This window comes from Delphinus delphis, chromosome 15 (assembly GCF_949987515.2).
Source record: "Delphinus delphis chromosome 15, mDelDel1.2, whole genome shotgun sequence".
In the NCBI taxonomy this organism is placed as follows: domain Eukaryota; kingdom Metazoa; phylum Chordata; class Mammalia; order Artiodactyla; family Delphinidae; genus Delphinus; species Delphinus delphis.
Window position 1 is genome coordinate 18152674 of NC_082697.1, and position 15869 is coordinate 18168542.

Here is a 15869-nt window from a genome sequence, read left to right on the forward strand (position 1 = left end):
TTGAAAGATTTTCTAGAGGAGGTGGAATGTCTTCTGATTGTCAGAGGATTAAACTTTTTCCAGGTGGTCAAGTACGAGTGTGGAGATGTGAAGCAGCATGGTATCTTCAGAGACCTGCATTAGTGATGCTTTGATTTTAGATTGATTAAGATGTGTAAGAATGCCAAAGATATCACTTTGGGAAGAAATTTTGAGGGAAACCTTGGTGTGCAAGTTTGGCTTCTGTTTTAGGTGGAGCTGTGGGAGATGACCACTCTAGTGAACAGTTGTAAATGCATCATTATGGAGAAGGCAGAGAATGGAAGTCAAATTTGGTGATTGCTGTAGCCAAGGAAAAACTCCCTGCAGTGCTTTATTGTTGATGTTGTGGAAGACTTCTATGAGGTTAGATAAAACTACAGAGATGCTTATAATGAATGTGGTATTTTTTTCAATAATTGAGATGACTTGAGATGTCCCGTTAAGCCATCGAAAATTTCCTAAGGGTGGATTTTGATGCAGCATCTCTCCTTAATTGTGGGGTTTTGTAGCAAAGTGTGTTCCCCCTTCTATCAGTTTGCTGAGGCTACCATAACAAAATACCACCGACTGGGTGGCTTACACAGAAATTTATTTTCTCACAGTTCTGGAGGCTAGAAGACCAAGATCAGGGTGGCTGGTTTGGTCTCTTCTGAAGCCTCTCTCTTTGGCTTGCAGTCCTCCTTCTCACTATGTCCTCACGTGGTCTTTTCTCTGTGTTGTCTGTGTCCTGATCTCTTCTTTTTTTTTTTTTTTTTTTTGCGGTACGCGGGCCTCTCCCTGCTGTGGCCTCTCCCATTGCGGAGCACAGGCTCCGGACGCGCAGGCTTAGCCACCATGGCTCACGGGCCCAGCCGCTCCGCGGCATGTGGGATCTTCCTGGACCGGGACATGAACCCGTGTCCCCTGCATCGGCAGGCGGACTCTCAACCACTGCGCCACCAGGGAAGCCCTGATCTCTTCTTAAAAGGATACCAGCCATATTGGACTAGGGCCCACTCCAGTGACCCCCATTTTTAACATAATTATCTCTGTAAAGGCCTGTTCTCCACATACTGTCACATTCTGAGGTACTGGGGGTCAGGGTTTCAACATATGAGTTTTAGGCCGGACACAGTTCAGTTCCTCATACCCATGTTTCAGAACCTGCTCTAGCATTGTTGGGCTGTGTGAGGGCTGTCACCTGGGAAACTCAGGGGTCAGAACCACGTCAAGACAAGTGGGGAGCAGTGTTGTAGACCAGAGTCTGCTGTGACCCCTGTGCGGGCTGGGCTTGCTCTTAAATTGCCGTCTCTTGATTTCCTCGTAGCTGTCTGTGTACACATAAACCTGTGAGCCTTGGGTAATATGTCTAAAACTGTTAAGACTGGTATTTTGTCAATTAACAGAGATTGAAAATAGGGCCTAAGAAGAAAAGAATCCAACCTGTAAAGGCCAGGTGAATGTCACAAGGAAAGTGATTTCATAACTTTTAATAATCTGTTCCAGTGCTGAGCAAACCATCTCCCTCTCCTGCCGTTTAACCCTTTGCTTTGATTAGCTGAAGTTAAACAGCCTTGGCATTCTCCACATCAAAACATTTGAATACCAAAGAGCAGTTTCTAAATCAGATCACCTTAAACTTCCTCATCCTTGTAGGCGGAAAGTTGTTTTCTGTAGAGGATTTTATTTTGAATTTTTTGTTGTGATGGCCACCTGAGAGGGTGGAGAGTGGGGATTTTTCTTTTAAGGAAGTATCTTAAGGAGGTGCTTTTAGATAGTCACCTCTTAAACTTGTTTCATTGGAGACAGAAGTCTTGTTAGGATGAATTTTGTAGGGGCTGCTTTTGTTTTAATCCACATTGGGATTCTATGGTGGCAGATGAGGCTTGTTATAGGTACCTGGGAACTGGAAATCTGGTTTTTAGTGTAATAGTGTTTATTATAATGGTGTGTGTCCCAGAGTTGCTGTGGTAAGACCCTTTTTCAGAATTAGAACTTTAAAGCTTCTAGGCTATTAAGAGAACTCATGCAGAGTTGAATGAGGTGTGTTAGCTCACATCATATTAGACCCAGCCTAATGTGAAGCGGGGATTTGGGGAAGTCATGAAATGCCCAAGTGTTTTCATGTTGCATCAGTGTAAATGCCAGTGCAGTTCCGTCGCCTGTTTGTTCTTTTGCTTAGCTGTGGGCTGGTTGACCATGAGTTTGATTTTTGCCAGGATGGTCTGGGTCAGAAATAAGCATTTAAAAATCTTTGGGGGCTTGCCCTGGTGGCGCAGTGGTTGCGAGTCCGCCTGCCGATGCAGGGGACACGGGTTCGTGCCCCGGTCCGGGAAGATCCCACATGCCGCGGAGCGGCTGGGCCCGTGAGCCATGGCCGCTGAGCCTGCGCGTCCGGAGCCTGTGCTCCGCAACGGGAGAGGCCACAGCAGTGAGAGGCCCGCGTACAGCAAAAAAACAAAATAAATAAAATAAAATAAAAATAAAAATCTTTGAACAGCATTCTAAGGTAGTGTGCACTGTGGCTCTAATTTCTGTTTATATTAATATAATACTCATGTTCTCTTCGACTTGCTTGGGTGTTTACTGATGAATGAGGTTCCTTTAACAGATATTACTGAGTATATGTTAATTCTTTTATAAGGAGTAAGTTAGTTGTTTGAAATGGGTCATAGTTCAAAAGTGTACCCAGAATTTTACTTAGTTTTTGAAGAAACAAAACTCTTTCAAATCTGTTAAAAAGCAAAATTCAACTGAGTAAATTTTAAAGATCCTATTGGCATTATTCGACGATTCATGAATTGGGCAGCATCCCATCCAGCAGATGGAAAGGAGCTCTAAAGAGCTGTACAAAATGAAAGACTAATTTGCAGAAGGGGGTGGGACGAGGAAGTTACTAGCAAAGAGTGGATTGTTGGTGGCAAGGTCACTTTCCTTTAGAGGACTGCAGGGGTCTGTCAAGCACTAGGGCTGACCAGGTAATTCCAGATGGACTGGCTTAAGATTCCACTCCTGGGAGAGGTTGCAACTGTAAATTAGGTGTTAAGTCTTTGTTCCACAGGTGACTCCATTTTGGTTCAGTTGTATCTCTCTTAACAAAGTTCTTCTCTGTTTAGTAAACAATATTTCTCATACCTTCAGCAAATTAAATGTTTTAACTTTCCACATTTTTCTACTTTGTTTCCTACCGTTTCATTCTCCTCTACTCTTAGATTTGACTCCATTGACTTTTTTTTGGTGGTCCTTGATTTTTTTTCTTTTTTATAAACTAGGTAGATAATACTATTCTTGAAAAGTGTTTTTTAACCACAAAGGTGCTGACAATGCTCAAATGCTGTGGATATAGGGCGCCTACGACTGTTGGACCCACAACAGACTGATTTGAGATTCGGTGTAACTTGGTAGAGTGGTATGTTTTGTTGGCACCTTCCATCTGTGGAAATCCTTGAGCATTTGCTGCCATATTTTCTAGACATGTCTCCTGACTTTCTTGAGTCCCCCCTGCCCGCCCTTTTTAAATTAGAAATATTCAACAAAGTAATTCAGATGATATCCTACTTAAGAGAAGAAGGATGAGGTAGGATCCATAGGTAACATTGCACTGGGGAGTGGATGCCCCCAATGTAGTGTGTCTTTGAGTCTTTGACCCCAATTCTTCAGTTTTCTCTAGTAGTATTTTACATTCATACCCTTGCCATAACGTCATGGTGGATGGCATTATGTCCCTACTCCTTGATTTTGGGCTTGGCTATATGACTTGCTTTATAGGCCAGTGGGTTGTTGGTGAACACGATGAAAGCAGAGGTCTGCAGTGTGCTCATGCTGGTGGGCTTGTCCTCTTGTGCCTTTGCCATCACCGTGAGAAGAACCCTGAGTAGCTGTAGCCTCTTCAGTGTGGGCCTCAGAGTGAGACCATAGAGCAGAGCCACCACAGCACATCTGTAGCTTAAAGCAGAGCCAACGCAACTCAGATGCCTGAGGGAAAATTAAATGTTTATGCCAGTGAGATTTTGTAGTTTGTTGTTGTACAGAATTATTGAGGCAATAGATGACTAATACAGTCACCCTGCTGCATCCAGGACAGTTCCAGGACCTTAGTAGCAGGCTTTCTTGGATGGTCTCTCCTCCTACCTGGCCATTTACAGGATTCTCAGCTGGCCCACCCCACCCTTTTCTTTCCACCTACTGCTTTCCTCATTCTACCTTATTGTTCTCTTCTACTTTATAGCTTTATAGCTTTATTACTTATATATTATGTTCTCTCCTAACTTTTCCATGTCCAAAGCCATTTATGACTCCTCCAGTTTGCCTTACACTCGTAACTTCTCAGCTCCTACTCCTGTTGCTTATGCCTTATTCTTTCGGTACCTTCCATTTCAGATTTCTGAGAGAAAATCGACGTTGCCCAGCAGGTTTTTTTTCCACCCCAGAAGTATCATGTCCTCAGTTGTTGGCCTGTTTAGGCATTGGCCACCCTTAGGTTAGGCGCCCACCTCTGGTCCAGTTAAATGTGTCAGGGACGTGTTGGGATGAGGGACATGTCTTGAAATACATGAGTGCCTAATACTGCCTTACTAATGGAGGCCATGAATGTGTGGAAAGCTTAGTGATAAGACAAGTCTTTTACACAGTATTATATGTCATCTGGGGATTTTAGCTAGTATTGAAGCTTGTCAGTTTCTGGCCTCATCAGTTCCCCAGAGGGGAAGCTTTTAACTTGGCTTTTGCAAGTTTAAAATTTTCTGGGGCTGCATTCCATTTTTCAGTTTCCTAGTTCCAAGATAACCAGCCTTACAGCATGAGTTCTCAGGATGAACCTCTTTCAAGGAAAAATGTGAGAGAAGAGACTGTCTACTGGAAGGAAAGCTGACTCATGGCAAAACATTCCAGAGAGTTGAGAAGAAAATAAGTTGGCCTTATTCTGAAGTTTTAGGCTATTTAGGCTTTCCCATAGCTTTTCTGTATAGGGGGAGAGACTGGTCAAGTTAAAGCTGATTTATAGCAGTTATATGGTTGTGCTTAATTTAGATTTATCTCTTAAGTATTTATGTTTTGGGGTACTATTATAAGTGCTACTTTAAAAATGTTCATTTACAGTTGTTCCTTGCTAGTATATAGAAATAAAGTTGGCTTTTGTATGTTGATCTTAAATCCTATGATCTTATTAAACTAATTTCCTGATTTTAGAAACTTTATTGTAGATTGTTTGGGATTTACTGTATTGATAGTTATGTTGAGTGCAAATAAAGACAATTTTATTTCTTCCTGTTTAATCTGTATGCCTTCTATTTCTTTTTCTTGTCTTATTGCACTGTCTAGGACCCCAGTATGATGTTGAAGTGATATGATGAGATTAGACAACCTTGCCTTGTTGCTGAGTTTAGGGGAAAATTATACAGCCCCATTAACAGTAGGTTTTTTTGTCAGTGCTTTTTATTAGCTTGAGGAGGTTCACTTTTACTCCTAGTTTCCTGAGAGTTTTCATCATAAATGAATGTTGGAGTTTGTTACTTTTTGTGTATCTGTTGAGATGATCATGTGGGTTCTGTCTTTAGTCTGTTGATACAGTGAATTACATTAGTTGGTTTTTGATGTTGAATCCCTCTTGCATACCCAGGATAAATCCCACTTGGTCTTGATGTATTATCCTTTTTATACATTGCCATATTCAATATGATAGTATTTTGTTAAGGATTTTAGTGTCTTTGTTTTGATCTTTGTCTTTGACCTGTGGCTTCTTGTATTGCTGTTGCTGGATTTGGTGTCAGCATAATGCTGCCCTCATAAAATTAGATGGGAAGTGTTCCCTCTTCTTCTGTTTTTTTTGGAAGAGTCTATGTAAAATATTGGTATACAGGAGATATTGCAGGTTCAGTTCCAGACCACTGCAATAAAGCAAATATTGTAGTAAAGTGAGTCACACAAATTTTTTGGTTTCCTAGTGCATATAAAAGTTATATTTATACTATACTATAGTCTGTTAAGTGTGCAATAGCATTATGTCTAATAAACAATGTATGTAACTTAATTAAGAAATACTTTATTGCTAAAAAATGCTGACCATCATCTGACAACACAGGGTTGCCACAAACCTTCAATTTGTAAAAAATGTAGTATCTGTAAAGTGCATGAAGTGAAGTACAATAAAATGAGGTATGTCTGTAATTTTTTCTTTAATTAGTCGGTAAAATTTACCACTGAAGCAGTCTGGACTTGGAGTTTTCTTTGTTAGAAGGTTTTTGACTACAAATTCACCATCTTTAATAGATGAAGGCTGTTCAGGTTTTTTTTTCTTTTCTTTTCAAGTGAGCTTGGCTAGTTTGTGTCTTTTGAGGAACTCATCCATTTCATCTAAGATGTCCAAATTTAGAGGCACAAAGTTAATATTATTTTCCTTTTAACTGTGTGTAGGATTCCTAGAGCCTCCTTTTTGAGTCCTTATGTTGGTAATTTTTGTCTTTTCTCTTTTTTTCTTGATCATTCTGGCTAGAGGTTTATCAACTTTATTGATCTGTTCAAAGAATTGGATTTTGGTTTCATTAATTTTTCTATTCTTATTTTTCTGTTCTGAACCTCATTGTTTTTTCTTCTTATTATGATTTCTTTCCTTCTACTTTATTTTTTTAGACTTTTTAAAATATTCGTTTTTATTATGGTTTATCACAGGATATTGAATATAGTTTCCTGTGCTATACAGTAGGACCTTGTTGTTTGTCCATCCTATATGTAATAGTTTACATCTGCTAATCCCAAACTCTCACTTCTTCCCTCCCCCACCCCCCCTTCCCCTTGGCAACCACGAGTCTGTTCTCTATGTCTGTGAGTCTGTTTCTCTTTTGTAGATATGTTCATTTGTGCCATATTTGTCTTTCTCTTTCTGAATTACTTCACTTAGTATGATAATCTCTAGGTGCATCCATGTTGCTGCAAATGGCATTATTTCATTCTTTTTTATGGCTGAGTAATATTCCATTGTTTACATGTACCCCATCTTTATCCATCCATCTGTCGATGGACGTTTGGGTTGTTTCCATGTTTTGGCTATTGTGAATAGTGCTGCTGTGAACATAGGGGTGCATGTATCTCTTTGAATTATAGTTTTGTCTGGATGTATGCCAGAAGTGGGATTGCTGGATCATATGGTAATTCTGTTTTTAGTTTTCTGAGGAACCTCCACACTGTTTTCCATAGTGGCTGCAGCAACTTACCCTTCTACTTTAATTTGATCTCCCTTTTTAGTTTTTTATGGTGGAAGCTTAATTTGAGTAAGCCGTTTTTTATTCTTTTCTTTTTTTTCTTTAATAAACTTTTAGTGCTATAAACTTTCCTTTAGGCACTGCTTAAGCTGCGTCCCATAAATTTTTATATGTTGTGTTTTGATGTTCATTCAGTTAAAAATATTTTCTAGGACTTTGCTGGTGGTCCAGTGGTTAAGACTCTGCGCTTCCACTGGGGTGTGGGTTCGATCCCTGGTCAGGGAACTAAGATCCCACATGCCGTGCGATGTGGCCAAAAAAAATTGTTTTTCTAATTTCCCTTGTCGCTTCCGTTTTGACCCAGGGTTGTTTAGAAATGTGTTTTATTTCCCATTACTTGTGGATTTTCCAGATACCTTCTTCTTGATGATTTCAAATTTAATTACTTTATGGCAGAGAATATACTCTGGTATAATTTCAATTTTTTTTTGGGGGGGGGGGTGTACACGGGCCTCTCACTGTTGTGGCCTCTCCCGTTGTGGAGCACAGGCTCCAGACGCACAGGCTCAGCAGCCATGGCTCACGGGCCCAGCCACTCCGCGCCATGTGGGATCTTCCCGGACCGGGGTATGAACCCGTGAACCCTGCATTGGCAGGCGGACTCGCAACCACTGCGCCACCGGGGAAGCCCAATTTCAATTCTTTTAATTAAATTTGTTGAGATCTGTTTTATGGCCAAGAATATAGATTATATTGGTAAATGTTCCCATGCATTTGAAAAATATTCTGCCTTTGGGACTTGCCTGGCGGTGCAGTGGTTGGGAATCCACCTGCCAATGCAGGATCAGACACAGTTTCAATTCCTGGTCCGGGAAGATCCCACATGCTGCGGAGCAACTAAGCCCGTGCACCACAACTACTGAGCCTGCGCTCTAGAGGCCGCAAGCCACAATGAAGAGTAGCCCCCACTCACCACAACTAGAGAAAACCTGCATGCAGCAACAAAGACCCAACGCAGCCAAAAAAATAAAAATAAATATTCTGCCTTTGTAGTGTGGAATGTTCTGTAAATGTTAATTAGGCAAGTTGGTTGATAGTGTTATGCATACCGTCTATATCCTTACCCATTCTTTGTCAACTTGTTGAATTACTGAAAGAGGAGTGTTGAGTCTCCAAATATAATATATATAATTATATGCTATATGTGATTTAAATTATAGTATATATATTTTATATATATATTTCTTCTTTGAGTTCTATCAATTTTTGCTTCATGTGCTTTGACACTCTGTTGTCAGGTGCATACATATTAAGGATTATTAGATCTTCTTGATGAATTAACCTCTTTGTCATTATGTGAATGACTTAATATTCCTTCTTCTGAAGCCTACATCGTTTGATATTAATGGAGCCTCTGGCTTGCTTTTGATTAATACTTGCATGGTTTATCTTTTTCCATCATTTGATTGGAAATTTCATTTTCTATCTCTTTTAACTTGTCTTGAAAGTAGATTTCTTACAGAATGTATGTAACTGGGTCTTGTGATAATCTCTGCCTTTTAATTGAGATGTTTATTTTTTTTAAGTCTTTATTGAATTTGTTACAATATTCCTTCTACTTTATGTTCTGACTTTTTGTCCGGGAGGCATGTAGCATCCCAGCTCCCCGACCAGGGATCAAACCTGCACCCCCTGCATTGGAAGACGAAGTCTTAACCACTGGACCACCAGGGAATCCCCTAATTGAGATGTTGAGATTATTTACATTTAACATAATTACTGATATGGTTGGATTTAAATCTATCATCATATTAGTTGATTTCTCTTTGTTCCATCTGATCTGTTCCCCCTTTTCTCTTTATTTCTTCTTCTAGACTGAGGGGTTTTAAACCCTCATTTTATCTCTATTATGGGTATGTTAGTTGTACCTCTTAAAAAATTTTTAGTGATAGCCCTAGGGTTTACAATATACATCACAGTCTACCTTCACATAATATTATACTATTTCACATTTCACATGCTAACAATACAGTATGCTTCTAGTTTTTCCCTTCCATCCTGTGTGACTATTGGTATCGTGTGTTTTACTTTTACATATATTATAAACTCCACAATACACTGTTACTATTTTTGCTTTAGATAGTTTTGGAATAATTAAAACTATGGGGGAAAGGTTTTTTATATTTACTTACATTTTGATCATTTCTGGAGCTATTAACTTTTATGTTAATAGCTGGATCCTCATTTTTTGTCAAGTATCATATGCCTTTTACTTGAAGACCCTCTCTACAATTTCTTGTAGGGCAGGTGTGCTGACATTGAATTACCTCATCTTTTGTTCATCTGAAAAGCCATTATTTTGCCTTCATTTTTGAAAGATATTTTTGCTGACTATAGCATTCTGGGTCATGAAGTTTTTTTTTCCCCCTTTCAGTACTTAAAAGGTATTACTCCGTTATCTCCTGGATTGCAAGTAGTCTGTTGAATTTTTTTTTTTCTCAGCAGGTAATGTCTTTTTCCTCCAGCTGTTTTTCAGATTTTCTCTTTAACTTTGATTTTTAGCAGTTTAACTGTGAAGTGTCCAGGTATGTGTTCTTTGTTGTCTTTATTTGTTTGCTTACTGTTTATATTTATTCTGTAGGAGTCTCTGAGCTTCTTAGATCTGTGGTTTGATGACTTTATTTTTGGAAAATTATCAGCCATTTTTCCTTCAAACATTATTTCTGCCTTGTTCTCCACCTCTAGTTACATGTCTGTGGTATCATTTGATCATATCACAGCTCTTGAATGTTCTTTCTGTTGTGTCCTTCCTATCCCACCCCTATTCCCCCCTCTTTGTGTTTTAGTTTGGGTGATTTCTAGTGATCTGTCTTCAAGTTCATTGGTTCCTTCCTTGATTATATTGAGTGTTCTGGTGGGCCCCTCAAAGGAACTTTTCATCTCTGATACCTTTACAAAAAAAGATAGCATTTCTGTTTGACTCTTTCTTACATATTCTGGCCTTCTGTTGAAATTTGCCATCTATTCATGCGTATTGTCTACTAAGTTCTTTAACATGTTAAGCATTGTTATTTTAAATTCCCTATCTGGGTCGTCTCTCAGTCTGGTTCTCTTGATAGCTTTGTCTCTGTTTCATACCCACTTAGCTTTTTTGTATACCTTGTAATGTTTGATCAACTGCTGGACATTATTATAGAACAATAGAGACTGAGTTGGACATTAAATATTGATATTGAGATTACATTAAGGGTAGGTTTTGGGGAAGGTTTTGAGGAAGATCACATTTGTGCATATAAAATATTCAGGATCTGTTATGGGACTGGGAACATAATTTTACTTTTTCCAGTTATAAAATTTTACATTTCTATAACTTACTGTTCTTTTTACAGCATCCCTAGGAGTTATCTTATCAGAACTTGCCCTCATAGTTACTTTCTCCTTTGTTTCTGCTCCCACTGTACCTGAAACTCTTCCTTAGTTCTGTTGGCATCCACACCAAATGCCATTTGTTAGCAGGTTTGTATTTTCTCACTAGACTATGATTTCTTAAAGTAGGTAGAGTGTCTTATTCATATTTGGATCTCTATGATCTTCTAACTACATTTTAAATATATATATATATATATATATATATATTTGGTTAGAATTGAATTGATTTTATTAAACGATTTTTATTCCTTAGCCAGAAATCCACACTGCTTCCACCCACCCGCTGCCACCAGTTAGTGGGAATATTGTCTCTGGTTTTCCAGTCAACTGTGATGTATCTAAAAAATGCTCTGGAGTGGAAAGTGAGGCCTGGACATGGATGAATTTATGAAGAGGTAGCTCTTGCATTACATTTTTTTTTCCTCTACTAGTTTTATATGTATATTTTGTCTCTCTACCTTGACAGTATGGTTTAGAGAGGAAATATCTGTCTTCTGCTTCTCCTCTAGTGTCTTTTAATAAGTAGCACAATGTTGAGCACACAGTAGATGCTCAGCAAATAATTAAATTAAAAATTTCTGAGATGTAATGATACTAATGGATTTTGGAATGAGTTGCCAGTAGCTTTTCTGTTTATCCCTAAAAAATTTTGAGTAATGATGAGGATGATATTTTTCCATTCCTTACTGGCTCTGTTTTCTTTGGCAAGTTTCTTAATATCCTGTGCTTTGGTTTATTCAGCTATACAATGGGAATAATAACAGTACCTATCTCATAAGATTATTATGATGATTAAGAAAAATAATGCAGTAAATGTTAGTTGCTGCATTGTAGCTTCTCAGTTATTATTAGCAGTGCATGTTAGAAGGGCATCTTTAAGTTTTTAGACACTAAGTTCTTTCAGTAGGAGGGTTTTGCTATCTGAAAACCATCTATCTCAGGATGGATAAATATAACTACTTCTGTATTAAATAAGGAAGTAACCTTTGCTCAGAATATTAACAACAAAAAGGGAGCAGAGCTAATTAATTTCTACCTTGTTAGCAATAATGCAATGTTGTACCTTCTCTCTATTCCCAGGGGCATAGAGATCAATACAGAAATAGAGTTCCCAGATCAGCCTTCCCTAGGACCAAAGGTACTTCATCTTACAGATCATTTTTTTTTCTTTTTTTAAAATATTTATTTATTTTTATTTTTGGCTGCATTGGGTCTTTGTTGCTGTGCGCAGCCTTTCTCTGGTTGCGGTGAGCGGGGTACTCTTCGTTGCAGTGCGTGGGCTTCTCATTGTGGTGGCTTCTCTTTGTTGCAGAGCATGGGCTCTAGGTGCTCGGACTTCAGTAGCTGTAGCAGGTGGGCTCAGCAGTTGTGGCTCGCGGCCTCTAGAGTGCAGGCTCAGTAGTTGTGGTGCACGGGCTTAGTTGTTCCGCGGCATATGGGCTCTTCCTGGACCAGGGATCGAACCCATGTCCCCTGCATTGGCAGGTGGATTCTTAACCACTGCGCCACCAGGGGAGTCCTACAGATCATGTTTAGTTACAGTTGACCGTTGAACAACATGGGTTTGAACTGCACGGGTCCATTTACATGCAGATTTTTTTTTTGCGAAATATGTGCTAAAGTACTACATGATCCATGGGTGCAGAAGCTTGGATATGGAGGGTTGACTGTAAAGTTATACATAATTTTCAACTGCACATGGGGCATCTACACCCCTCACCCCCACATTGTTCAAAGGTCAACTGCATATTTTAAAACTATATTAATCCTTACCTTTAGGCATTATTTATTGTTGTTTATTTTTACAGTCTCTTCCTTTTTACCACCATTATTGACCAAATCATGTTCAATAGATAAATAAAGCCCAGGGGGAATTATAGAAAGGTGACGATAGCCTGGTGAGAGTTACTTAAAATATTTGGCAGACAGCTATTGGGAAAATATTGTTAAAACTGGTAAGGTGCAATTTTCTGGATTCACTGTTTTCCTTACCTAACAAGAAGGTACAAAACACACAATTACAGATGAAAAAGAATTCTCCTTTGAATAGCCTTGGTGCCTGTATTACTGAACCCCTTTGTTAGATTATTGGTTATGATACTTGAACAGTACTCTCTTCTCTAAATTCAGTACACTACTATTATATGTGGGATAAGGTTAATTATTCATATACTTTTTAAGTTTTGGAAGGAAACAGGTGATATATTTGACCTGCACATCTGTGGTATAATCAGTTAATGTTTTAACTGCTGTGATACCAAGTATAAAGTGATAATAACATAGCACGAACTATGTTAGGAGCAATGGGAATGGAGAAGGGATTGAAAGAAGGGAAGTTTAAATAAACTTTTTTTAACCACAGCGATTTTTTTTCATTATACTAAAGAGTATTTCTTATACAAAAATATTTATTTATACAAATGTTGGAAAAAAACTGAAAAGTATAGATAAACTGCTAAAGACTTAGGAATACATACACGCCATTAAAAATATATATATATTTTGGTAGTCAGTTTCCTCAAATAACTTTTCTCAGGGTGTAGAGGCTTGAAGAGTTCAGTTTGGTGTCAGGACATCCTGTTTGTACCTTGGTAATAGTACATTGCCTGATGGAAAGCATACCTCGAGAGGAATGTTGTAAAGAGAATTTGTGCTGACAAAAGAAATCTGCCCAAAGTATCTCACATACAGTCTTTAGGGGCCACTACTGTCAGCTTTTTTCATGTTTGTTTTACATAAAGGCTTTCTGCAGTTTTTCATGCCTCGTGGATGGTGGCCAAACTTAGATCTGGTTATGAATTCCTGTCTCTTCTTTCCTTTAACCTTGAAAAAAACAGTTTTTATTATGGGAAATTTCAAACATACACGTAACTGGAGAGAATAATACAGTGAATCCTCATGCCATTCTTTTTTTTTTTTTGGTGGTACACGGACCTCTCACTGTTGTGGCCTCTCCCCTTGCGGAGCACAGGCTCCGGGTGCGCAGGCTCAGCGGCCGTGGCTCATGGGTCCAGCCGCTCCGCGGCATGTGGGATCTTCCTGGACTAGGGCACGAACCCGTGTCCCCTGCATCGGCAGGCGGACTCTCAACCACTGCACCACCAGGGAAGCCCCTTATGCCATTCTTATGTGTCCCTTCTCACTTTCTTTTTGACCTAGAGTATTTTGAAGAAAGTCCCGATAACCTATCATTTCACCTATAAATATTTAGTGTGTATATCTGTTGGACAGAAAAGCACATTATCATACACATTAACAGATTCCCTATAACCTAATTCCTTAACATTACCTAATACTGAATCTCTTGCCTTGATTTTTCTCAAAAATGGCTTTTTACAGTTAACTCTTTGAATCAGGTTCAAATAAGGTCCACTTAATGCATTTGATTGATATCTTTTAATCACGTAATAAATTTCTTTTAATCTGTAATAAATCCCCTCTTTGTTGTTGTTGTTGTTGTTACGCCATTTATTTGTTGAAGAAACTGGGTTGTTCCCCTTCCCCACATTATGGATTTTGCTGATTGTATCCTTGTATCATATAACATGTTACTCTTTCTCCATATTACCTGTAAACAGGTAGTTAGATTTGGAAGCTAAACTATTTTTGTAATCATTCAGATTTTTCATTATTCATAGGTGGTATATTTCCCGTTCACATTAGAAAGCCATAATGTTTGACTGTCCTACTTTGTATGCTAAGATTAATTGGCGGGTTCATGTTGGCATAGCCTTTTGTTGTCAAGTTGTATTACCCCGTTTGGCCAACAAAAATCCATGGGGTGACTTTCTGACAGCCTGCGGATTTCCAGGTCTGTCCACCTTTCATCAAATGGTCCTAATTTAACCCTTACTGATGATTGTTGCCTGAATCATTTATTTCACTATTGTTACACTTTAAGAAGACAGAGACTTGCAGAAAATGAAATGAAAAGTTTTGACTAAGAACTTTAAAAAAAAACAGAGTAAAATGAGGTGTCTGAAAAATTCATTTATGCAAAGTACTTTTTTGTCTGATTATGTTTAGTGAAAGAAGTGTAGAAAGGAATGTTTAAAAGTTGTATGTTTAGGAATTCCCTGGCGATCCAGTGGTTAGGACTCCGTGCTTCCACTGCTGCGTAGCACGGCCAAAAAAAAAAATGTGTTTAGGTAAATTCCCCTCCATTTATTTGTTTTTGAATGAGTTATCTTTAACAGGTTTTACTGGAACAGATTTTTATTTTTTTTAATTTATTTTTTGACTGTGTTGGGTCTTCGTTTCTGTGCGAGGACTCTCTCTAGTTGCGGCAAGCGGGGGCCACTCTTCATCGCGGTACGTGGGCCTCTCACTGTCGCGGCCTCTCTTGTTGCGGAGCACAGGCTCCAGACGCGCAGGCTCAGTAGTTGTGGCTCACGGGCCTAGTTGCTCCGTGGCATGTGGGATCCTCCCAGACCAGGGCTCGAACTCGTGTTCCCTGCATTGGCAGGCAAATTCTCAACCACTGCGCCACCAGGGAAGCCCAGATATTTTTTTTTTTTTTTTAACATTTATTTGTTTGAATGCGTTGGGTTTTAGTTTCGGCATGCGGGATCTTTCATTGCGGTGTGTGGGCTTAGTTGCCCCGCGGCATGTGGGATCTTAGTTCCCTGACCAGGGATCGAACCCGCGCGTTCCCTGCGCTGGAAGGCGGACTCTTAACCACTGGACCACCAGGGAAGTATGGGAACAGATTTTGAGCTAGATTCCTGCTTTTGGATTATCATGATTTGCGAAATATTTTTATCTACGTTGGGGTTTGCTCCAAGGGTAAGAAAGTTCTGAGGTTACTTTGGTTGGGGATTATGGATCATGAATCCATATAGGTCACTTGAATTCTTATAGGTCATTTTTTCTCACTGCTGTAGTCCCATATTTTTCCTGTTATTCTACCTGGATGGCTGTTGTATAAATATCAGTAGTAATATTTAACCTTATATAGTACTTCCTGTGTGCCAGACACTGTACTTTGTTATTTGCATGTACTAGTTTATTTAATCCTCACATGATTATCATCCCTGTTTTACATATGAGGAAACTGAGTCAGGGAGATTAAGTGATTTGCCTAGGTCACGCAGCTAATAAATGGCAAGAGCTAGAATTTTGGACCCAGACAGTTCGGTTGCAGGGTTTATGTTCTTAGCAGAAGGACAGAGTGGATTATGTAGTGTCTCCGTTACTAGAAAAATAGCTCAGGTGCACTGTCCTACTATCCCTGGAGGATAATCT

General features: G+C 39.1%; 1 protein-coding gene across 2 annotated transcripts in view; it reads left to right on the plus strand.

Moving 5' to 3' along the window:
- The window catches only part of CHD6 (chromodomain helicase DNA binding protein 6), a 212800-nt gene that overhangs the window by 29057 nt on the left and 167874 nt on the right, over positions 1–15869 (plus strand). The window contains exon 1 of one of the 2 annotated variants that reach the window (XM_060030774.1): positions 11601–11763. The exons of the other annotated variant lie outside the window; for it this stretch is intronic. The gene's annotated coding sequence lies outside the window, so the exon portion shown is untranslated. Of the gene's footprint in view, positions 1–11600; positions 11764–15869 lie in introns of those variants that run through there. 2 annotated transcript variants of the gene reach the window in all.